Source organism: Sturnira hondurensis, unplaced genomic scaffold, assembly GCF_014824575.4.
Source record: "Sturnira hondurensis isolate 20B ecotype Veracruz unplaced genomic scaffold, ASM1482457v3 Scaffold0003801, whole genome shotgun sequence".
Lineage (NCBI taxonomy): Eukaryota > Metazoa > Chordata > Mammalia > Chiroptera > Phyllostomidae > Sturnira > Sturnira hondurensis.
Window position 1 is genome coordinate 8619711 of NW_028076432.1, and position 26415 is coordinate 8646125.

The 26415-nt window shown below is 38.8% G+C and overlaps 1 protein-coding gene and 1 pseudogene across 1 annotated transcript in view; one reads left to right on the top strand and one right to left on the bottom strand.

The window, feature by feature from the left end:
- Positions 1-26415, bottom strand: part of GRM5 (glutamate metabotropic receptor 5) — a 463609-nt gene that overhangs the window by 166665 nt on the left and 270529 nt on the right. The gene's annotated exons all lie outside the window — the stretch shown is intronic.
- On the top strand, positions 15472-16229 carry LOC118984767 (vesicle transport protein USE1-like; annotated as a pseudogene).

Here is a 26415-nt window from a genome sequence, read left to right on the forward strand (position 1 = left end):
GGGGGATGGATCCCAGTTATTCTTCCCACACTTACCAGTTAGAGATGCCACTCTACGCGCTTGCAGAGAAGCCCAGAGCCACACTAACTAGGATCCCTCATAGACAGGAAATATGAGGAGTAGGGAAGAAACACTCCCAACAGAGAATAGAATTTAGGTGATGAAAGATTGGGAGGGACATTTCAGGCAGACTAAATGTGAGCCTTATAAGCAAGCTCTGAGGGGATGGACTATGTAATTATTAAGAACACTCTATTGAGTGAAACAGATATGAGGTTAATCTTAATTCTTTCTTGATCTACACAAGTCACCTGAACTCTCTGAACCTTGGTTTCCTCATCTTCGAGTTGGGGTTAATAGTATCCATTTCACAGTCTTGATAAATAGCAGCTATGATACTTTTTACTACCAGCATGACTGGACAAGAGATAGGTATGCTGAATAATCAGACAGCTTCCTTCACAAAGTGATTTTGGGACTTTGAGTTTTATTAAATAATCTATTTCTTTGTGATTTAACAGCTTGGTGAAATCAAATTCCTGTGTGTTGGAAGTTCCTGAAGTGAATTGAACCTATTAAACACAGGTATTCCACAATATTGCTGTAATGTATTAGTATAGGAAGAGTCTCATACGGATTGGTGCAGCAGAAGAACATCACAGGCAGGTACAATGAATAGAACAAAAAAAAGTGTAGAGCTAAGTGCAAGGATATGACAAAGTTTATGTGAAGTAGGGTAAATGTAAAGGAAGACTGCCGAAGGGCATAAGGGTAGAAAAAACACTGGGCGTAATTTCATTTTTAGTCCCACCCTTCTTAAAGCATCTACCTTTTTTGATGGGATCAGGCTAATGAGCTTGAACAAGCTTTAAACTGAACCAGCAATGCTCCAGGGCCCCAAACGCTTTTAAATGCACACTCAGAGGACCATGATGACCATAGAACTAAGAATTATTCAGTTATGGACTTTCTTGGCTTTTCAGAGAGCAATATTGTAGCTATTTTTACTTTATTGTAGACATGAGTATTAATGGCTATAGAATCATCTTATACTATTGATTATAGGTGACTATAGGTACCGATGAACTATTTCTCCTGTGCATGAGTGTGCAAGAATGCAAAAGGACATCCATTACCAGACTTTGTGTTGAAGACTAAGTACAAACTCGGATCTTCAGACGAGATTGGCATGTTCAGGGTGGTATGGTCGCGGACTGCAAACTGATCTTCAAATGGAACCATTTCTACCCGACGAAGTACCTGCTCTTAAAAGAGCTGTGAACTTAACTGTATAAACCCTGGCCTTCTACCAGTTTAAGGGCTGAATTCAGAGATGAGTTATGTGTCTGGATCAAAAGCTATGATATAATTAGGAGGGATTATTTACAGCCATCTAGGTGTGACTTCTGACAAGCAGAAACAACATAGCAAAAAGCTTGTATGCCTCTTAATTTTCAGAAGAAGGCCGAAAGGCCTTGTCTAATCGCAATTTAAAAACCTTTAAAAATGATTATGTAACATGTAAGAATGATTTGTATTTTAAAAATACACACAGTTCTTAGATGTTGAAAAAAAATCACTGCTTGACCATTCCTTAACTCAGCCATCTTCCAAATATATACTTTCATTATTTTTATAATAGAGCTGTCCTACTTACTCTCTAAGAGAAAATACTGAGATTCACTATGAAGAAACTTTTCATGCAATGGCATATTCACACTTTGTGTGATTGTATTACTGCTTTGGAAGGCCCCAGGTCAGCATTTATAGGAAATAAGTATGAATGGTATTTTTAAAAGAAATTCCTCCAGGTCCCAAGTAATTCTATATTTCTCATTACCAAGGAAAAACACTGATATGATTCTATCATGGTGACTTAGATTAAACTTGTTTTTAATATTTGAATATCTCCTGGTGGGTTTTTCTGTGTCTTTCAATTACAATGGTCCTGAAAAAAATAGTTGTAATTTAGTTTTCAAGAAATCAGCACACATCATTGGTAGTTGTATAACTATAATGGTTAACAATGACAGATGATTTGGATATTAAACTACTCATTATTTCCACTTAGTTGGGATGTCTAGCTTGGGTGAAACGGTAATTTATAAGACAGCACTTGTGTGTTCCAAGTCAGACACACCTGGATTTGATTACGACATTAGATATCTGATGATATCGTCCTGCTGGGAAAACAATATGACACTTCTGAGTTTCAGTTTGCTCTTTAGTAAAATGGCTTTTATAAAATGGTACCTACCTCATCAAATTATTGTGAAGATTAAATGGATAATGTAGGCAAAGTACTAGGGCAGTGTTTGGCATGCAGTAAGCCCTCAAAAGGTTTTTGAATGAGAGAAATAGAAGAAATCTTGGCACTATATCAAACTTATCCCTAAACTCCAAAGCTCATGGTCAAATTTCATGTCAGTTGATGTGTAATCCTGAAAGACTCTGGAGAAGGGGATACTCCATATCCTGCATGTGGTTCCCCTTCAAAATATTTTTCCTTGTAAGCTCACCAGCTGCAATTTAAGCACTGGTTCTCTTTTCCATTATGTCCAATTGGCACAGGAGCTGATTTAGCATATAATTTATATCTCATGTATATACAGTATGTAGTGTATATAATTACTATATATAGTATGTTTATGAAATGCTCATCATGGAATCAAATCTCAAGTCAGCAATTCCTTTTCAAATACAGCTGCATCCGAATGACTCTTACCCTGGGGAGGAAATATTTTTATTCCCCCTCAAGGCCACATGAAGCCAGGAACGTGAAAAGGAGCTGACACAAGGCAGTTTTTCTCTGAAGGAGAGCTGCTTTTCTCTGATAGCAGTTGCCAGAGGACCCTTGTGTTTGGTTCTGTCATTAAGGATTGATGTAATTTTGTATGTGGTCCCATAGGAACAGTTACCTTTTGTGATTCCTTGTGAGGAGTAAGATAGCGCTTTGCAAGTTCCCAATCAATACTCACTTGTTAACAAACAGTAAAATACAATAAATGTATAACTGTAACAGGTACAAAATCATGTTCCCTGCCTTCCAACGGTGTGGTACAGTGTGCAAATGAAGTAATGGGGTACACATTATAAAATAAAGATCTGGAAGAGTCTTTTTGACTCAGATCCATGGACTTCATAAATGCCATGTGAATTGAAATTAACATGGATTAAGCTGACCCATCAAATACCTGCACAACTGTGAGTCAATCAAAGTGCTTTTGTCTGCACAGATGCCTTATAACTTTCATCAATTTCTTATGGAATTCACAATTCAAACATTAAGGACTATATTGAGGATCATGGCTCTAAATTAATAGAATTCTCTTTGTGGGTAAGTAAGCTAATGAAATATTTAATCACGTTCTGCCTGGAAATATTTATGTGTGTCCAACTTGGCACTATTTCCATAACCAAGATTCTTGGTTATGCTAACCGAGAATCTTGAAAGTGACCCTAGGAATCTTCTCTCCATGTGTAACCTAGCATCGAGTGCTGTTTTGTTCACTCAATATTTTTTCAAACCCACACCCTTTTCTCCAGCTCTACCAACTGAATTCAGTCATGCAATCACCACCTTTTATCAGAACAACTGCAATAGTCCTTTAAACTGTCTGTCATTATCCAGTCTTGTCTTCTGCCAATCCATTTTTGCATCAGGCAACTAGGGGACCTAAATCATATTACAACCTTCCATAATGAAAACAATTTAATAAGTTCTCTCAGGCTTAATACAAAAGTCCGGAACATGATCTTTCATGGTCTGGCCCTTGCTTACCCCTGACACCCTGGTATGCTGCATACTCTCATTTATTTTTTCTGGGCAGAATAAACTTCCTTTGATTTTTGAAATGTGCAATGCCCTCTTTTGCCAAAGGGTCTCAGCCCATATTGTTCCCTCTGCCTTGAATACTTAAAAAACCTATTCATTTAGTCAACTCCACTAATGTTTCATATCTCTAAGCAGTAGATATTACCTTAGGAAAATCTTCCATGACCTCCATGATTGGGTCAGTTCCAATATGGACACTTATAGAACCACATTTCTCTATTTCAGAGCCCTTATCAAAATTGTAAGTTTTTATTTACTTTGTGGCTGTTTGATAAATGTGAATCCTTACAAGTAGACTATAAATTCCATGAAAGCAAGTACCCTTTTTTTTATTTTTACCCCAAAATACATTTTTTATTGATTTTATAGAGAGGTGCAGGAAGGAAGAGAGAGAAATAGAGCAAGAGTGAGAGTGAGAATGAGAGAAAGAGAGAGAGAGACATTAATTAGTTGCCTCCCATACATGCCACCACTGGGGATTGAACCCACAACTTAGGTACATGCCCTGCCTGGGAACGGAACTTGCAACCTTTTGATATATGGGAAAAAGCTCCAACCAACTGGGCCACCCAACCAGGGTGCAAATACTCTTAACTATTAAATTTCCATGGTTTGACATTATGCCTGGTACAGGCATATGGTACAGAGGAGGCATCAATAAGTATTTGCTGAATGAATGGTCTACTTTATTGAAAAATAAGGTTTTTAGAAGTAGAAATTATAGATGTACAGTGGATTGAACAAATTGAAGGATTTTTAACCATTGTTCCTAAGACCAAACGCTCTCTCCCTTCTCTTGCTAGCTATGTGTTCTTGGGTGTTGGTAGGCCTACATGTTCTAGAAATAGTTATAGCCTTTTCAGAGACTGTAGCTGTTTCAAGTTTATAGGTGCAGAAAACTGAAGCTTAGTAACAACAACCAGATAAGCCATTTCTACATTCAGTAGACCATTTGTGAGAAGACTCAGACATGTAGATAGAAACAGAGACTCTGGACCTTTACTGGAGCATATTCATATATATATATATTATATTATATATTATATATAATTATATATTATTATATATGTATATATGTATATATTATATATATGAATATTATATATATAAATCCTTCCTTGAATCAGACCTCAAGCAAGGTTTAGTGTTACCAAACTTCCCTCAGTTCCTAGGCTTTATCTCGGTCAGTATAATCCCTTCAAATATGGGCAGTGGTTGCTGTGTAGTGCCATGAAGATTACTCTTCAGGACCAAGGCATTTATTCTCTCAGCTTCCAGCAGTGTTGACTGCTGACAAGTCACAGCTGAGCCTTTCTCCAGGAGTTAGCTCAGCCAAAGTATCTAAGAAGCTGCCTCACTCTAGGTACTCAACATCCATGAGAGAATACTCCTTCCAGTGTGGATGTACAAAGGCTGACTCTCTTCCTTCAAATGGGAACAACTCTGGAGGGTGAAGTACCATTCTGCTGTAAGATAAAAACCTTGTACAGTTTGGGTCAAGCATGTGTGAAGCCAGTAAGCACTAGTATGACACAAAAGTCCAGATCCTATGGCATCCACCACTGCTAAATCACTGATTTTCCCAAAGCTAACCCCTTTGGCTGCACGGGGAGTTTCTTATGATCCAGTACTGGATAGAGATAAGCTTGATTAATGGATGAGCTAGAGTATGGATACAAAGTAAAACTGGGCTATTGCCAAACCACAGACCTTCTCAGGGTAGCCCTGAAAAATAATGGTGAGAGAAAATCCTCCCAGCGGACAGAACATTGGCAGTTATCCACTTTAGGCAGGAAGAAAAGTGGCCTGAAGCAGAAAGTTATATCTATATATCTATATCTATATATATCTGTATCTATAGGCATATCTATAGGCATATCTATATAGATATATAGATATATAGTATTGAATGACTTGTTAATTAGGGGTTGCAAGAAATAAAAGGGGGAAACTGGCAGCAACTAGGAAGTCTGGGGAAAAGATTATGTATGAACCACCTGTAGGTGTGGACAAAGTGTAAAAAGAGCTTTGTGTTGCATATTATAGTTCATCAGAAATCGTCCACCACAGAGGAGGCACAAACCAGCCATTCTTTGTCAGTGACCACCCCTTTGCTGATATAAGCGCAAGAGTAGCTACTGGCTAGTCATGGATCCAATAGCATGACTCTCATTCTCCATGATTGATCTAGCTGTTTGCACTGCATAGGTTCTACTTATAAGCCATAGAGACCAAGTTGAGTCCCCAATATGACAATATTGCTCAAGGAGTCCAATTAGCCACATGGTGGTATGTTGTCTGTGTTGTACTTCTTCCACCTTGAAAGGAGCGGCAATTTATTCTGACTCATATCAACACACATATTCCATGTATAAACTTATCTTTCCTGCCCACAGGGCCTCAGTCAGTACCACTAAATGAAGGCTCACAGAATGTTTGGTTTGCCAACATGAGGTCCTGCCTACTGTTGTTGCACTAGACCAAGGGACTCTCTGATCAGCCAAAGGGGTGCGGTATTGGTCACACATCCATGGGATTCACTGGTTCTATCACAAAGTATACAGCCTAGAACCTGCCAGCCTTATAGAGTAATGAGACAGCATCTCAAAGGCACAACTAAGGTATTAGCTTGAGTATAGTGTCCCACAAGGATGAAATGCCATTCTCTAAGATACATTAAACCTCTTTAATAAGTGAAGTGTTGCTGTGTGCTCAGACGGTTCAATGCATTCAGTGACCAAGCAGTTCAGCAATCAAGTAGTGACACTATTAGTGGTTCCAATTAACATGACCCGAAGTAGGGTACTTGTGCTTTCCATTGTCATACATTTAAGTTTTGTGGCTCTAGATGTCTTGGTTCCCAAACAGGCACACAGCACGGGGCACAACAAGTATTCCAATAAACTTTTGGCTGTAGCTGCCACTCTGTCACTTTGGGCTTCTTGGGTGAAGAGATCATCAAGCAAGGAAAAGAACCACTATGCTGGCATGGATAATTGGCCCAAATATCAAGAAAAGAAGAGCCCTGGCTGGGGTGGCTCAATGGATTGAGTGTGTTTGCCTGAGAACCAAATGGTCCCTGGTTGGATTCCCAGTCTATGGCACATACTTGGGTTGCAGGCCAGGTCCCCAGTAGGGGGTGTGCAAGAGGCAACCATACATTGATGTTTCTCTCCCTCTCCTTCTCGAGCCCCCCACCTTCTCTCTAAAAATAAATAAATAAATATTTAAAAGAGAGAGAGAAGAGATGTCAGTGCATCATGACCATAAGGATAGGAAAGAATTTGCTCCTTTGGTGAATCACTGGGGTGTCTTTTAGTACATCCTTGCACCATCATGACAGAAAATTAACAAAGGGAGTAGCCATGATATATGAAAGACTGGTGACCAAAAACTAAAACCATTTAGGGATGAAGCACTGGATCACAATTAGTAGGTAAGCCATCTAGACAAGAACAGCCAATGGTGCTTGCCTGGGGTGAGAGAAATCTAAAGTGGGTGGTAGAGTAAGGTAAGAATAACAGTATCAGGTAATCACTCAAGGTCACCTTCAGATGTGGAGTCTATAGTTTGTTTCATCAGCCTTTCTTATGTATGACTCTTTGGAGAAAAGATCAATGAAAGTCTTGCAACAGCTATTCTTAGTAAACTCAGTACACACAGTAACTAGATTGAAGGAGGACAGAGAGAAGACTGTGGTGGACACAAGGGCACTGCCTTGTCCAAGGTACTCTCCACCCACACTGGTGCAGAAGGTTAAAGAGGTACAACTGCTTCAGAAGGAGACAACCTGGAAACTTTACCTAGCTTGAGGGTCCTAAAGGATCAGAAAACGTTCTCTGTTGCAACTGTCTCACGCTTCAGCTTCTCTTTCCAGTCCTGCTTTGCTCATCCTTCACAGATGTTGTTATCAAGAATTCTTTCCAGTAAAGCTCATGCATGCATATTCTCAATGCCTGATTCCTGAAGACCCAGCCTATGATATTGTGCTATGAATCCAAAAGAAAATTCAAATACTCTTCGATATTCGATGTTTACTTGGTTTTATGGAAAGGTGATATGTACTTGCAGGTAACTCAAGAGGTATTTTGGGACCATTTAATAATGTCAAAAACATTAAATTAAGACTCATTAATAGGGATTAATTGGCTAAAATGTGTTCTCCACCTCCATTCATATGTTGAAGTCTCAGCCCCCAGTACCTAAGAATGTAATCACCATATTTAGAGAGAAGGTCTTTAAAGAGGGAATTAAGGTTAAATGAGGTCCCAGTATGTGTGGAAGTAATCAAATAGGACTGGAAGACTTATAATAAAAAGACATTAGAACACTCAGAAAGACATCGAAGAGCAAGCATGTGAAGAACTAGAATGAGGCATCTGCAAGCCAAGGAGAGAGGCCTCAGAGGGAATCAAATCTGCTGACACCTTGATCTTAGACTTCCAGCCTCCATAACTGTGAGAAAATGCATTTTTGTTGTTTAAACCACCCATTTTGTGGCATTTTTTATGAAAGTCCCAGTAAAAGAATACATAAGGATGTTTGAAATTGGGGGATTGTACATCTTCTTTGACTTAATCACATGTTTTCTCAAGATGGTCAACATAAAATAGAGAATTTAGTCTAAAATCTTGTCATATTTAAAAAGAAATCTTTGGTGGATGTCTGTCAGCAGGAGAAAGGGCTGAGTCCTTCCCACACATAACCCTCCCTGTCCTGTGTTGTATCTTCCCATGAAGTAATTAAGATTTCTAAGGAAAATATACAAAGTGGAAAAAAAGTCTCTTTTCAGTCATACTATTTTTATTTATTTAATTATACTTTAAAGAACAAGAATTTCTTTTTTCAAGCAACTTACCACCTTGTGATAGGATTAGATATCTAAAGAATGGGGAAATTTAATATCACCTTAAAACACCTAGTTTTCAATCTGTGATCACAGTGGGACTACAAGCAGGCAAAGCAAAGCCCAGTAAAGAGTTTTATTTTGAAATAAAATGTTGGACAAAGGACAATAAAATTGTATCTACCCCTATGGGCTTCTTATAATATCTGTAGTTTCTCATCTACTGGTTCTTTGTTTTCATTAGTGAGAAGTAGAATGGATCAAATAATAATAGTTAAAATAGTAACACAACAATAATTACAATACAATAATATAGTATCTGACATTTAGTAGCACTTATCAAGTGGTGGCTAACTAACTTTAAAGTTCTTACTAACTTTATATGAGTCATCTCATTAACCTTTGCAATAACCCAATGCACCTGCCAGTCCATTCAGGCTGCTATAATAAAACATCATAGGCTGGGTAGCTTAAACAACAAACATGTATTTCTCACAGTCTGAAGTATGGACAGCTCAACACCAAGGTTCCAGTAGATTTTTTATCTAGTGAGGGGCTGCTTCCTATTTTTCAGATTAGATGCCTTCTTATATCCTCACATGGCTTCTCCTTGGTGCATGCATTCTGACTTCTTTTTTAAGAAGGGCACTAACCCCATGATAAGGGCCTCCCTTTCACAATCTAATCTAATATTAGTTGTGTCTTGAAGGCCTTGCCTCCAAATACCAACATTTTAGAGATTTAGGGCTTCAAAATATGAATTTGGAGGGGATACAAGCATTCAGTCCATAGTAACACCCATTTTAAAGAAACTGGTGGTAAAGGAAGTTAAGGACCTTGCCTCACATCACATGATAACTGACAGGGCCTGACTTTAAGTCCAGAACTTATTCTTTACTGAGCCCTCCTTTATACACAGAGCATCAGTGACTGTCTTCTCTACATGCACCGTCCAACAGAGGACAGGAACCACTGCATATTTCAAAGAAATTCAAAGATGCTTCTGGCAGAAAAAAGAAGCCCAGTATATAAAGGAACTGAACATTCTGAAAAGTATTTTATCATTTCCAAAACCGTTGGAAAGATTTAATGGACCTAACAGAAAAAGTGAGTGAGTGACTCTGCCTGATTCTTTTGCTCTTTTTCCATTCTCCCACTTATTTAGTCCTTAACTAAGGCCTGAAACTAGTCTATTTGCAAAGTTCTGCACTCAAGCGATGGTGGGGATGTAAAGTAAACAAGACAGACATGGCCCCTTGAAGTCATGAGACTTTTTTCTTCTCATCTCTATGCTTTTTTTGCTCTCCCCTAACCACGTTTTTCCAAGGAGGAAACTGATTTGGCATAATTGAGGAGGCCTGATCTACCCTGGATCGGAGGGATACATATGTGGTTTCATTTCCATTTGCAGAAAGTCCTTCCTCTCTTTTCCCCCTTATTTTGCAATTTCATGTTCATGTATTAATTTTTCTTCCTATTTCTAGCACTGGCATAAACTAGTTACCAAATATATTATGTCTAAGAGGTACCCAACTATTGAGTATGTAAGAAATTGTATGTATATATTCTAGGGAAGGCAGATAACACAATTACGCCCACATCCTAAAAGAAGCTGAATTTGGGGGGCCTACGGTCCAGCATGGGGGTTGGATGAGATTGGCAGTAATTCTCTGTCCTGTCTGAGCATTAGAATCACCTGGGGATCATTGATGACACATCAGCACTTGAACTTCACTCCTAGACTCCTACTTATTTGACCAAGTGTGGGGTCTGGGGCGTGTTATTTTGTGAAATCTCCCCAGGGCATTTTAATGGTAGCTAGAATGGAGAACCTTGGAGCGGGACCATTTTTTAGGCCCCTTATGTAGCTTTAACATCCAGTTACCCCTAAATGTAACCTTTATGAAATAGATGATAAAAGTATTCCTGGGTTGAAGACTCAAATTCCACCTCCACACCCCTAACTTGGTTAACTCGCTCCTGTGGTGAGGATGTCCCATCAGGGCAGGGAAGGTCCTGACCGGGAGTTGGGTGGTGTTGCCTGGATGTTCCCTGACAGAGTGGTGGCACCGCTCCCCTTCCTTGCTGCCTTATCTACTGCACGGCCTTTCTCCGTGCCTCCTGTTAGTCTCCTCTGCGACCCATCTTCCATGCACTTCTGACAAAGAACTCATGTTTAAAGAAGCCAGTCTGATTATATTGCTCCCCTCTCATGGCTGCTATTTCCCTCAGGGTCCAGTACAAACTGGTTATGTCACACATGAAACTGATTTTCATTCTCAGCTTAAGATATCCACATGCAGACACTCTACATATTTCAGTCTAATGAAACTTACAATAACCCATCTCTTATAGCATTTACTGTACATCACCTACTTGTTAAAGTTTTTTACAAGTATTAATTTATTGAAGCCTTATAACAATCCTGCGAGTTAGATACTGTTCTCCATTTTACCCGTAAAGAAACCAAAATTCTGAGAGGTTCAATAACTTCCTAAAGACACAGAGCTAGAATTTCACAGACTTGAAATTCAAAATCTAATACTTTGATCCCAACTCCTGTGCTTTTTGAACACTGCGTTATTACCTCCCTCACATATCTCATCTAAGTTTACTTGCTGCATTTTTTAATCCTCACCTGAAGATAGGTTTATTGATTTGAGAGAAAGAGAGAGAGAGAGAGAGAGAGGAAGAAACATTAATCAATAGTCTCCCGCATGCGCCCTAACCAACCTGCAGGCAACCTTTTGTGTATGGGGATGGTGCTTCAACCAACTGAGCACCCTGGCCAGGGCTATTTATTCCATTTCTAATGCTCATCTTTTGCCATGCCCTCAAATACTGACTAGCATTTACGATCCTTTAAGAGTCCACTGAAAGGTTCACTCTCCTGGAAGAAGTTTCTAAGCCTTCAAGCTTCTTCACTCTACATTTGGTGCCTTTTACTATACTATCCAAACACCTTGTTTTGACTTTGTCACTGTGGCACTTACTGTACTATAGTAATTTTCTTTTTTAGTGCATCTACATCAAAGTGGAGTGAATCTAATCTGTGAGATTCTTGAGGTCAGGGAATGTGTCTTTTATTTTTGTACTCCTACCACCCACTACAGTGGAGACTGAAGTCCCTGACATGGAGTGTTCTTTCAGGTAGAGCAAGCTACACTATGATACCCAGCCTGGGAAGTTTTTGAGAGTGAGAGGGGGCACTATGACTGGTTGTCCAGGGATAACAGACCTGGATATAAGGGACATAAACCTGGATGTATGGTCTCCTTATTTTTAAAGCTGCTTCCTCAGGCAATTTCCTCCATGCTCTAATATCCAATTCCCTCAGAAGAATTCATAAACTGATCTGCCTTTTGGTGAGTCCTTTATTTGGCCTGTAGAATTGTACAAATTCTCCAAGATATGAGTGCTTATAATTTTACAATATCTATAATTTTGCTCATAGCTTAGTTTAAATAAAAATTAGTAGATGGCCTCTCATCAAAAGAGATGATATTTAGTTAGTGGTGGCAAATCACTGGCATTAATAAGGGAAGGCTCATGAAGTTGGTGACTGCATAGTAAATAAATAATTGACCAACATGAAACCTAGATTGCAATGATTGAGTGTTAATGAAATGGAACCTTTCTTAGTCTTGCTTGATGGCATCCAAGGAATAACTCTCCCATTTCTCTATATACTGCCTTTCTAAGTTCAAGGGGAACACTAGTGGGTAATCTGATTGACTACATTAGTCTTAACAAGATGATCACTTGTGCTTGACTATCTGGGGTTGACTCCAAGTGCTGATATTCATTGGCTGTGTGATCTTGGGGGACATTATTTAACGTGCTTCAGTTTCCTCATCTATAGACTATTGGTAATACCTACATCACACAGTTATGCTAATATCTAAAAATATTGAGGTCCATGCCTGGCATGTAGTAGGTTATACACAAGTTAGATAAATAAATGGGCAGTGCCACTGCACATGGAAAGCCCATGCACGCGTGTGAGGCTCTTTCCCTTTCCCATCACATGAGGGGGTATTCCTTAGCTGAACCAACCAACTAGCCCATCCCCAACCACTCTACCTCCCATACGTATGACATCTACCCACATCTTTCCTTCTGCATCCAGCTGAGAATGTTGGCTGATATTTCATATTTTTGTACCATGAGGCCCATACTGGGTAATACAAGTGTGAGGTTTTGATTCAAGCTTAGGAATAAGAACCTTTAGGTCTCAAGCATCAGCTATGTACCAGTGGTTCTGTTAGCCATGGCCAAGCTAATAAAACAGGGTCCTTTCCTTCTTTGTGTATAGGTTTTTCAAGATCCTTGGGAGAGGAAGGACATATGGCAATATGGGATTTGAACATTCTTTGTCCACTGAAACAACCTCCATGTAATATCATTGAAACTGCACTCCTTTATTGAACTGATATGAGCAAACTGAAGAACATCAGGTGGTGGTCGATCAAGGCAGGAAAAATAGCCTACCTGGGTGCTATCGCTTGCAAACATGTTGAGCAAAGGGAGAGTGTTTTTTTTTGTGTGTGTGTGTGTGTGTGGTTTTTTGTTTTGTTTTTTTGGTATAATCCAAAAGATTAAATGAGAAAGGGAATAACTTTGTCATCATGTTATTTAATGCTTTCTCTTTGCATCCTGCTCTTGCAGGCATCTCACATTTGGGGAGATACTATGATGAGGCAAAGAAACATGGCATAAAAACTAAAGGCTTTGAGATGTAAATGCTGGACTGGAATAATCTCTCTGCCACTTAACATGTGACCTTTCAAATAATTTTCCTTTTTGAGTTTGTTTTAATCTGTAAACATGTTAGTCCATCTCCACCACAGGGATTTAGAGACTATAACATTAGACAATGTGTGTAAAAGATCCTTCCACACAGTCTCACACTTTGAAGATGTTCAGGGTTGAGTAAATAATTTACTTTTTCTGAAGTTTTTTAAAGGCTTATAATGAGAAAATCTGCTTTTTAAAAATTTTATTTATTTATTTATTTATTTATTTATTTATAGAAGGGAAGGGAAGGAGAGAAATATCAATGTATGGCTGCCTCTCATGAGTCCTCGGCTGGGAACTGGCCTGCAACCCAGGCATGTGCCCTGACTGGGAATCAAACCACAATCGTGTGGTTCGCAGGCCCATGCTCAATCCACTGGGCTACACCAGCCAGGGCTGAGAAAATCTCTTGTTAATCCATTTTAGGAGTGATAAAGATTGGCTTTTTTGTTCTATTGTGGGTCACAAGTGAACACTTTAAAAACATCACCTAGTCTCCACCCTCAAAATCTCATTTGCTTATTGAAAAACCAAAAGCATTTATTAAGATCCTGATATGAACCAGATACCATGGTAGGAACTCAGTTATGGAAATGCATGACAGAACACTTGCTCTCAAAAGGTCTAATGAGAGAGATGCATAAACAGAAAATCATGATACCATATTTTATCAATTCTAGTTTCCATATTTGTTTCTTGTTTTCACATTTCTGTGAGACATATATTACATTTGATGATATCTTGCACATGATGAAAATGGTAAGTACTGTTTCAGGAAAAAGTCTAGAGTGCTCTGGGGATGACAGGAGAGAGTAGATGTCAGAAAAAGCTTCCCAGAGAAGAGGTGCTTAGTGATCTCTCCATGAGTGGACCAAGGAAGGAGGGAGGTAGCAAGGGAGGGAGTGGCGTGTGCAAAGACCCAACAGATAAGTTGGGTGCAGGGTCCTGTGCACCATTCTGGGGATTAATAGTGTAGACATGTGGGGGGGGGCAGGGCCATGGATAAAGTGGTGATGGGCCACAAGGCCAAAGGTTAAATAGAGGTCAGGTCATATAGAGCCAGGTTAAATGATCTGGACTTTATCTGATGAGTAATAAGGGAGCCTTTAAGCAGGGCCTGGCAAGCCTGGACTTACAACATTGACAGATTCCCCTGGACTAATGGCATGGAAGAAAGTAGGCTATGACAGCAAGGACCAGAACATGGAAGGGGCTTTTGGACATGGAATCCAAACCCAGCTGTCTGGAGTGAAGTAACCAAGGGAAGTCTCTGGAGAGGAGGCCATCTCGGTGTCATGCAAGTTGGTCGGAGCAGAAACCAGTGTGCCCTGGCATGAACCTGTGGCACTGGGTGGCTGCGATATTTTCCTGAAGTCACCCTAAGTAAATAGGAACTGTGTTTTCATGATCATTTTCTAGGCAAACGTGCATTCCTGACATCATCCCCACGTGCCCCAGGGGTGAATTTAGTTGGGTTTTGAATGTGCAAATGCTCCATTATAGCTGTGTGTCTGAATATCTCTGTCTTCACAAACGGAGTCTGTTCTTAATAGGCAATGACTGTGCTATGGGGTTGGCACAGAAATCCAGTAACAGCTCTGCTGCTTACAAAGTGGCCTCTTCTAGCTTCTTGCTAAAGGTCCCTTTGGTTCTCTCTTCCCCATACACAAGAGGGAAAGGCTGCATCGTTGCATTCACAACCGCAATTGTTTCCAATTAAACTGCCCCAGGAGCTGAATTATCTCAGCTAATGTTTCTCCGTAGTCCTGTGGCACTCTGCAATCAAGTGCTTTCAAACAATAGGTGTTGTTCCTTTGTGTGTTCCAAAATAAGGTACTTGCAAAGATGCAGTCATGTTCACTACAGAAAGTGTTGTTTTGTTTGGTTTCATAAAAATGGTGAGTAGGAAGAACATACTAGAAAAAAATAGAAATAGAAACTAAATAGGAAACAAAAAAGGTTTGGAAAAGAATAGTTTCTGGGGCAAAGGGGCATGCTATCGCTCATTGGCGGTGGCTTCATTGAGGCTGAAGCCAAACCTGGTGTGGAGAGATGGCAGCAGAAAAGTGTGACAGAGTGGCATTTGGAGAAAGACCTGGGAGTCCTCGGGGACATGTTGTAGACCCTGAGAGCCCAGGCAAGCAAACAAGCCTCTGAGGTGCTCAATGAATATTCCCACAAGGCTGACTTACTTTTGAAGTAAGTAATTACTTTCTGAAGTAATTGCTGACCTCCTCCTCAGAGACCAGCTGCACCAACCACAGGCAGGGCATGGATATTGCCACCAAGACGGTGCATCTGCAGTTGCTGGCGTGGTACCCCAGTGAGACATGGAGTGAGCTGCTAGGCATGGGCTCTGCTGAGGAGCCCAAGCTGGGCGTGAGGAAGAGAACTGGGGCGGTAGGGCCCAGGCCAGGGGATGAGAAGCAGCTGGCAGCCGAGCTAGACCTTCTCCTACAGCAACACCAGAACCTGCAGGAGACGCTGGCAGAAGAAAAGCAAGGCCTGGCCCAGAGCCTTACCACCAACACACTGGCTGCCCAGAGTGCCACCACAAAGAACAATCAGACCCTGTTGCACTCACTCAAGATGCCCGACTAGAACCTAAAGAAGCTGGAGACAGAATCAGAGCAGCAGGAGCTGCACACACAAAAATCAGTCCACTGGCTGGTCTCAGCCATGCTTATCATCGCCTGCTTCGTTTGCATCAGCATGATCCACTTCACCCCTGTCATGCCCAGACACAAATAAAAACCTGGCCTGAAAAAAAAAGGGGGGAAAGAGTAGTTTTCAGAATATCCTTACAAAAGTGTCTTTATTTATTTCTAGGGTCTGGGAGAACCTTGCTGAGCTGGTGACAGTTTTGCCTGGCCCCAACTTGCAAGCCAGAGCCCAAAAAAGCAGTGATAGCAGGACATGAATTTCCACCAAACAGGGATTAATTTATGGCTCTGCCACTTACCACTTGTGGCTTCTTAGACATGTTACTAAAGTTTCGCAGAACTCTCCTTCTTCACCTCACAGAATAAGTGTGGATGAAAATAGAACATGCCGTTCAAAATATAATGAGCTATTCAATGCTAAAGGATCACAATTATTTGATAGAAAAGTGAAGCAAATTCTTTCTTTGGCTCCTAGTTTCATTTATTAATTCCAAAATATATCATTGAAACAGGTAGACTGTTACATACAGTTACATACCAGGTAGATTTGTGTAAGTATGTGTGAGTGTATGTGAGTGTGTGTGTGTGGAGGGTACTATTGAGAAGGAGCACTCCAGGTAGAAGGAACAGGGCAGGCAAAGTCCCTGAACCAGAAGGAATACAAGCTTGAAGATTTGAAAAATAATTCATGTTACAGAAGCACTGAAATTGAGGTAGAAAAGTTATACTATTACGGGGGAATTGGGGCCTGGGGTGCTGATCATTTAGTGCACTATAAACTCAGTGTATTTGTGTCATGGGGAAACAGATGGGACACTTAGATTAGGATAATTAGGAAACTTTAAGGAAGATTAACAAAGGCACAGTTTATGAAGGTGTAGGCAGGATGTGGTGAAATCATTAAGGATTGAATACCCATATCCTAGTAACGGTGGGGCCTCGTTACTGTTGGGAACAAGAAAAATAGTCTCAGCCCCAGGGAGCCTGCGTCCCTAGCAAACATCCTGTAAGTTGATTGCCATCTGTTGAGTTTCAAATTTTTCCTCTCAGTTGAGTTAGACCCCATCCTGTTCCCCAGCGCGGGCTCTGTAAGCCAATAGCTAACCCCCACATCTGCTTCTGTGCAACACTTGCTTGCTTGCCTCTATATAAGGACTTAGCTGTAAGCACTGGGCGAGACTCTCCTTTGCAACCCCTACGGGCACTGTGTCTCTGGACACTCTGAGAGTTCACCCCTGCGCAGGTTAAACTTGGCCAATAAAGTAACATCTTTGAAACCCTGAAAGTCTCCAACATTTGTTCTCGCAGTTGGTGGATGCAACAGTTACCAGCCCTAAAGCAAAAGAGCAAAGGGTAGAGGGAGCAGTGACCTCACACAGACCCAGGGATACAGAGGGTGCAGGTAACAGGGCCTGCTAAGGAAAGCAGGCATCCAGTTCAAAGTAAGCCCACAGAAAGGGTGGCCGCTGGAGAAAAAAATATTCTCACCTCACTTCCCTTCCTCCCTCTGACTTCTGGCTGGTACCTGCCACTGGTGAAATCCTCCTGCATCCAAAAGCAAAAGAGCCCACTGATGCAGCCCAAGGGACCGAGGAGAGGTGACTGTAGATCTGGAGTGGTGAGCAGAAGGGACACTCTCTCTCCAAATGAAGGTGTCTTTATTCTAATGACAATGGAATCTGCCAGCCTTATAGCCCCCATGGTTCTCATGCTGCCACGGACTCCTCCAGTTCACAGGCTTTGAATTCTGTTAGCCCAAGTTCATAGCCTGGACATACCACATGTTAGCTAGATGACCATGAGCAAGTTATTTAATCTTACAAGTTCCTTGTCTATGGAGTGGGAATAATAATACCCACTCTATAGATAAGGAATAATAATAATTTTAAGCACTTTTATTTAATTATTGTTCAAGTACAGTTTTCTGCCTTTTACTCCCATCCCAGCCCATCCCCCCCAGTGCTCCCTACCTCCCTCCCATTTCCACCCCTTTTAGTTTTTGTCCATGTGTCCTTTATACTTGTTCCTGTGAATATAATGGAATAATATTTTTTGATTAGGACTATTGAAAGGATTACATGAAATAATACATTTAGAATAGTGTCTAAGAAATAGCAGGAGTTAAAAAATGTTTCATTTTTTCATTCATATTATTGACATTTGAAAGAATAAAGAATCAAAGTTTAAAGGCTTTAAAAAAAAATCCCACAACTAGTCAGTGTCAGAACTGAGGGAGAGAGATTCACTACAACACATCAACTCTAAGAATAGAAGCCTACACTTCTCCTCATTGACCCCATCCTGTAAGACTGTTTATTTCTTAAGAGAAATTATTATATGATATTTATTTTGCGTCCAGGAACCCTCATAGCATGCAATTTTTGCTCAATAAATGTTTGATGAATGAGTATATAAAGCACTGTGTCAGAAGGTACAGAATCATTAAGGGGGAAGAGCTTCCCTTGTAAGCCTAAAATCCTTATCTCTGTCCTATGTAAATCTTTAAATAACAAAGTGTAATGTGGCTTCTTCAAGAGGGTACTTAGATTTAGTAATAAAGTGTAAGTGATTGATTATCATATGACTACTCTGAGGCCCTTTGGTTGAAATATTTGTGCCACCACTTCCGAAGCTCTCCCCTCCCCCATCACATGTATATACTGGAAGTAGAGATAATCTATGGCTTGTAGGAACTCCTTAAAGCTAATATTCTCTACTGTCTATGATTTTGTTATTGTTTGGTAGAGGAATAATGCTTTATTCAATGTATCTTTCAATAAGACACTTATAGTGGTTTTGGCATTGAGCATTGGGACAGCTTGGGGTTTCTCTGGGAAAATGGAGGCTGAAAATACATAACCAGAAGTGCAATCTCAATGTCTTACTTGCATGGGAGGAAATGCAGGTCTCTTAAAAAAGAACACACATAATTTAGTCATTTTAGGGTTAGAATGATCTTAAATTCTGTTTGTTGTTTGATATTAATAAATCCATAAGGAAAATGGACTAAGATCAGAAGACCTATCATAGACACTTGGTTGGACAGGGTAATTTCACTAAATTATAAAAATAAATTAACTTTCTTTGTCATCATATTAGGTGTGTGATTAAAACCAGATGTAATTTTATCTGTGCTGTGAATGAGATAAAGAGAAAAGTAAAAGTTGTTATCTTTGTATTTATGAAAATTTGAACTTTACAGATTGTTCTTTCTGTTTGGTGCCTTTGGTATTCATTGTAGTTTGTTTCTTCCATTCGGCCGAATTTTGCAATTATGTTTGAGTATCAAAGGGTCCTAGCATAGAAAAAGGAATGTTTGACTTCCATTCCCTTCTATATTTGGACAAATGATAGCAGATTATAGCAGAATTTGGAAACACAGTTTGCAATTGCATTCCAGAAAGCATGATGCCATAGTTACTTTGAACATTTAGTCAAAACAACAAATATGTACTAAGTATGTACTCAGAGCCAGGTGCTATGTTAGCTAAGCGACTTCTAAATATGTTAATAAAAATGTTCTCTTTCCCAGAGGAGTTCATGGTTTATGACAATGTAGAGCAGCAATTAAGAGGAAGAGCTTTGGGTGTGCAACCTGAGCCTCTCTTTCCAAGCCCCCATCTACCCCTTTGTCATGTGTAAAATAGGGGTAATAATTATATCTACCGTTTAAGAATGCTGTAAAGATGAAAAAGGTCGATAATTGTAAAGCTTTCAGCACAGGATCTGTCACATAGTAAGTGGTCAGCTAAAGATGGCTACTTTGATTTTTGTTAGGAAAGGCACATACAGAAGCAGATCTTACTGTGGTATGTGCTACAAAGTGACAGAAAAGAAGTCGTGTGGTTAGCCAGAGAATCAGTATGCATCTTTTATGCTATCCTGAGGCACAGATACTTTTTCTGTTATAATGTCAAAGCCATTGATGTGATGTTATAGATGTTCAATGGCAATAAGAAGAATAATCTTTCCCTTCAGTGGGAAGTATGCAACTTCATCTCTGCAGGCACGGGCAACTTGGCTCAAGCATTCAGGGCCATTTTTGGAGACGGAGATTCATTTGGGGGCTTAAGTGGTTAAAATGCTACAGGAGAAAAATATTTCCAATTACTCATAAAATCATTCATATTGTGGATTGCTCTCCATGAAACTGAAGAAATGAAATTTTTTCTTCCAATTCAAAACAGCACACTTTTAAAAGATAATACAGGAACAAGATTGACACTGTGAAATTTTAGATTTATGAAATTTATGAGCTATAATTAATTTATCAAATGTTGTAGATAGGTGGATCTTTTGTATAAAGAACGTGGATTTTAGCTAAGTTGATATAGACTTAAGGGTTTTGTTTTGTAGTTTCTGTTAACTAGTGAAGGAGTGGCCTAGAGAGTAAATTTTGGAGAAATATGCAAGATAGAAAGGTACTGTGGGCTGCATGGGGACTGTGGAAGGCTTTCTAAAGGATGTAGTCTATGAGCTGGGTTTTAAGGGATGATGAGGACAATGGTGGGTGAAAGAGGAGGGGTAAGAGTGTTTCTCAAAGCATCTGAAAGGTATGCCTAAAGGTAGACATGCATGGAGGTGCCAGGGTGGGGGATGTCAGCTATCAGGTCAACTTCAAAATATAATATCAACATCTCTGTCTTTAGGAATAATACTCACCCTTGATAAGGATACAGGGAAATTATTTTGATGGACACATTCTGGGAAGCAGTGACAGAAATTTAAAGCATGCCCTGTGGCTCACCAATATGGCCATATAGCATTGCATAGCCTGGCTATGGTTCCTTCTTTGAGGCACAGTTGCAATGTGATTAGTATCTATTTAGTAATGAATTTGTCTTTGCTGTTTGCAAGTTCATCTATAGTCATTTCATCGAACTCTAAACCTTGTGAAATGGAGGTTTATGCACATAAGAATGAATGTGGGTGCATGCTTCCTGTTGATGCATATGGAGTGCATCTACTGTATAGCTGTATGTGAAACTATGTAAAAAGATGTGAGTACTTGCTTCTCTCTGGGACCAACTCAAGATGGAAAATTCTGAGGCTGCAAATTCCACAAATTCTACATGGAAGAAAGAGACTACACGAAGGCCAAAGAACTCCTTTAGACACTAGCTTTTGTCTGAATTTTCTTCAGAATTACAAGATTTTTTTGAAAGGGGACATTTGGGGAAATTTTTTTTTGTTTGGGTATAGCACTTGAAGAAAACCAAAGGTGGGGAAGATAATTAACATTTATGGAATGTTTGCAAATATACCAGGCCTTTATGTACATTTCATCTCCATAGCAACAACCATCTGAACAATCAGAATTATGTATCATAAATTAAAAGTACTATCAGAGTGGTCATACTGTCTGTTTTGTTAACCAAGTGCTTAAAATAGTGCCTGCCACATACTAGATGCTCAATTAATACTTGTGAAATAAAAATGAACAGGGTTGACTCCTGCAACTTGAACAATTGGTAGTAAAGAACAATTAAGTGTATTTCTCAGGACTGCTAAGCCACCATGGGGTAGGTGTTATGCACATAAAAAAATGTGAGTGCAGGTTTATCTGACTGCAAGATAGCATCATAATATTTCTCCATTATGACATTTTTCATGAAAGAAAAATAACTATACAATTCTCAGTAAAGTGAATGTTACTAATTTAGAATTAGAATTCATCTAGAAAGCAGACAGAGTTGCTGATTTGCCCTCAATTATTCTACAATTGAATCCTCTCCTGATGCAGAATGGAGTTTTTACATGAATATTTGTAAGCTGCCTTAAATCCTTTTGATACAAGGATAAGTAAGCATAAATACACAAATAGGCAATGCTGAAGATATACTATGGCTTCACTTTCATTTCAACAGGTATTACTTACTAAGTGCTAACTCGATTTCTGGGATCAGGATATAATTGAGAAAAGATAAAATTCCTGCCTGAATTAACTCACAACTTTAATTTAGGTGGGAAGATTAATCAAATTAGTGATTACTAAACCTGTTTGTATATAAAGGTAACCCATGGAGTTAGTTAAAAATACAAAATTAGACTATTAGAGGTTAGGACTGAAAATTTTTATCTTTTATAAATAGCCCCAGATAATTCTGATTACAGCTATATCTGAATCACCAATTCAAAAAACCTATGCACCCCAATGTTCATAGCTGCATTATATACAATAGCTAAGTGCTGGAAACAGCCTAAGTGCCCATGAATAAATGAGTGTATCAAAAAGCTATGATACATTTACACAATTAAATATGTGTAGAAAGAAAGAAAGGAGCTCCTATCCTTTGTGAGAGCATGGATGGGACTGGAGAGCATTATGCTGAGTGCAACAAGCCAGGTGGTGAAAGACAAATACTATATGATCTCACCTGTAAGTGGAACCTAATCAATAAAACAAACAAATGAGCAGAATAGAACCAGAGACATTGAAATAAAGAACAAAGTGACAGTGACCAGAGGGGAGGGGGGAGGGAGATAACGGNAAAAGAGAAACAAGGAGAAGGGGAGGGGATAAGCCAAGGAACATGAATAGAGACCTAATGTGCATGGACAATGGGGAGGACTGACTTTGGGAGTTGGGGGAATGGGGCAGGGGAAAGCAATAAGGGAAAAGATGGAGCAACTGTAACTGAATAACAATAAGAAAAGAATGGAAAGGAAAAGGGAAGGAAAGGGAAGGGAAGGAAAAGAAAAGAAAAAGAGGAAAAAAAGAAAAGACAACACTGAATTAGATGCACACTAAAGTCTCTTCTAGCTTTAGAATTCTATGATTTTCTGTCACTTTAAAGGTTTCTTACAAAAATAGTGTGGACAAAAAGAGGTGGATATTTCTGTCAGCAGAGCACTGTTCTGAGAGGGAACTTTAGAGCAAAAAGGATGAGAGTTGCTGTAAGGAGAGTTTGCTCTGGAAAGTCATGGGCAGCTTGGGCCAAACACCCATCCAAATCTCGAGTGGCTGAAGCCAGTGGTAGATGCCTTAAACTGTTTATTTAGGTTTGACTACCTTGGAGTGACTTAAACTAATTATGAAAATTAAGTCAGCCCAATTGCTTATATTTCAAATCTTTATTACATAGCAAAATAGTAAATCATCATGTATCTGTGCCTTACCAGCAAAACTACACAATGCAGCTGCTTTCTTTAGAGGAAAGAAACTCAGTTGAATATAAGCCCAGAACAATGAAATACATAGGAAAAAATATAGGTACTAAACTTATTGACCTTGGTCTCAAAGAGGTTTTTGTGAACTTGACCCCCAAGGCANACGATAGCCAAGAGTTGGAAGCAACCTAGATGCACATCAGTAAATGAGTGTATCAAAAAGCTATGATACATTTACACAATGAAATATGTGTAGAAAGAAAGAAAGAAAGAAAGAAAGAAAGAAAGAAAGAAAGAAAGAAAGAAAGAAAGAAAGAAAGAAAGGAGCTCCTATCCTTTGTAAGAGCATGGATGGGACTGGAGAGCATTATGCTGAGTGCAACAAGCCAGGTGGTGAAAGACAAATACTATATGATCTCACCTGTAAGTGGAACCTAATCAATAAAACAAACAAATGAGCAGAATAGAACCAGAGACATTGAAATAAAGAACAAAGTGACAGTGACCAGAGGGGAGGGGGGAGGGAGATAATGGAAAAAGAAGGGGAAGGGGTAAGTCAAGGAACATGAATAGAGAACTCATGGGCATGGACAATGGGGAGGACTGACTTTGGGAGTTGGGGGAATGGGGCAGGGGAAAGCAATAAGGGAAAAGATGGGGCAACTGTAACTGAATAACAATAAGAAAAGAATGGAAAGGAAAAGGGAAGGAAGGGAAAGGGAAGGAAAAGAAAAGAAAAAGAGGAAAAAAAAGAAAAGACAACACTGAATTAGATGCACACTAAAGTCTCTTCTAGCTTTAGAATTCTATGATTTTCTATCATTTTAAAGGTTTCTTACAAAAATAGTGTGGACAAAAAGAGGTGGATATTTCTGTCAGCAGAGCACTGTTCTGAGAGGGAACTTTAGAGCAAAAAGGATGAGAGTTGCTGTAAGGAGAGTTTGCTCTGGAAAGTCATGGGCAGCTTGGGCCAAACACCCATCCAAATCTCGAGTGGCTGAGGCCAGCGGTAGATGCCTTAAACTGTTTATTTAGGTTTGACTACCTTGGAGTGACTTAAACTAATTATGAAAATTAAGTCAGCCCAATTGCTTATATTTCAAATCTTTATTACATAGCAAAATAGTAAATCATCATGTATCTGTGCCTTACCAGCAAAACTACACAATGCAGCTGCTTTCTTTAGAGGAAAGAAACTCAGTTGAATATAAGCCCAGAACAATGAAATACATAGGAAAAAATATAGGTACTAAACTTATTGACCTTGGTCTCAAAGAGGTTTTTGTGAACTTGACCCCCAAGGCAAGGGAAGCAAGAGCAAAAATAAATAAATGGGACTTACCAAACTGAAAATGTTTCTGTCCAGCAGAAGAAACCATCAGCAGAACAAAAAGGTAACCAATGGAATGGAGAAGATATTTGTAAATGGTAGGGTGCTAATATAAAAAAACATATGAAAATGCATACAACTAAACAATAACAAAACAAACAATCTAATTAAAAAAGGTAAAAGACCTAAACAGACACCTTCCCCAAGAAGATACAGAGATGGCCAACAGTTACACGAAAAGATGCTAAACTCCACTACCTATTAGGTGAATGCTAATCAAAAGTCGTTTCATGTTTTGGTCTGAATGCTCCTGATTTGAAAAATGTCTTTTTGGTGTAAGAACAATAAATTTTTCCTAAAAACTGAAAAAAAAGGCCTTGTGTAGAACAAGCTACTTAAATAACATCCAGTTCTCTTTACCGCACACAAGAAAAACAATTTTAGTGGCTACTGAGGGCTATATGTTGATAAAAATCATCTGCTAGCCTTTTTGTATGCTAAGATTGCTTTATAAACACTGAAACATCAGGAAAATAGTTATTTTATTACACATAATAATACATAATAATTGTATTCATTAATACTTATAGTAGTTGACATTTATTTATTTAATGTTTAATATCTCTAGGCCCTGTGCTTTGAAAGTTTGCACACTTTATTCAGTCTTCATAATATACTATAAAGCATATCCACTTTTTTATTTTACTCTTGAAAAAATTAAGGTTTATGGAGACTGAATTACCTTGAGACCTCCAGCTGGCAAGTTCAGGCCAAGAACTCATTCTGTTTGATTCCTTATCCCATATTTTTAGGTGTACACCAGATTAGCTTTAAGTAACTAAAACAGATTTTTCCCTACACTAGATTATCATTTTCTGATCATTAAATTATGTTTTTGAAGAATATTTAAAGAGATGGTAAAATGCTCATTTTATAGTATTTATGAAACTCAATAAAAATGTATACATACATTTAGAAAAATGCTTGAAGAAAATACATAAAAATGTTAACATTTTTTTCTGGGTGGTTGAATAATAGATGTATTTTTGTCTTTTTCCCATTACTTCCCTGTGCTTTCCATATTTTATATAGTAACTATTTATAGTTAGAAAGATATGAGTAATTATATGTTATTAATTAAAATAGACTATTAATATGTTAGAAAGATTATAAGGAAATTCATCAAAATATTGAGAAGGCTTTTAGTTAGACAAAAGAGCTGTGAACATGCAATAGTATTATTTTTTTACTTATAATTTCTAAAGACTCCACATAGGAAAAAAATTAGGAATCCAAATGCCTTAGTTACCAGACAAGATTCTTTATAATCTAGCCATTGGCTATTATAATAATTTATAATTATAATCCAGATTTATGATCCAGCTCCTATCTCTCAAGACCTAATATCTAAAACTTTCTGTGAGGTCTATTCTACATGCTGGTTTCATCATCCACTTGAAAGTGCCATATTCCTTCATAATTTAATGGCTATACACATGGTTCCACTTGTCTAGAATGTAACTTTTTTGAGGACAAAAGTCATGTTCTCAAAACACATGTTTCTTAACACTAGTATTCAATTTACCTTACACAGTAAGCCTTCACATATTTTTTGTATAAATAGTCATTTTTTTACCTATTTGTCCCTACATTTTTAGCATGACCAAGTGGTTCCATCCAGGCTTCAGAGACAATAATGTGAAAGAGTGGTGTGTAGCGTTCCCATCTCCTACATGCATTTCTGTTTCAAACATTCTACAGAGGAAATGTACTCATTGTATACTATTAGGGAACTTGAAATATAAAGACAGGAAATTTTATTAAAATTTACTTT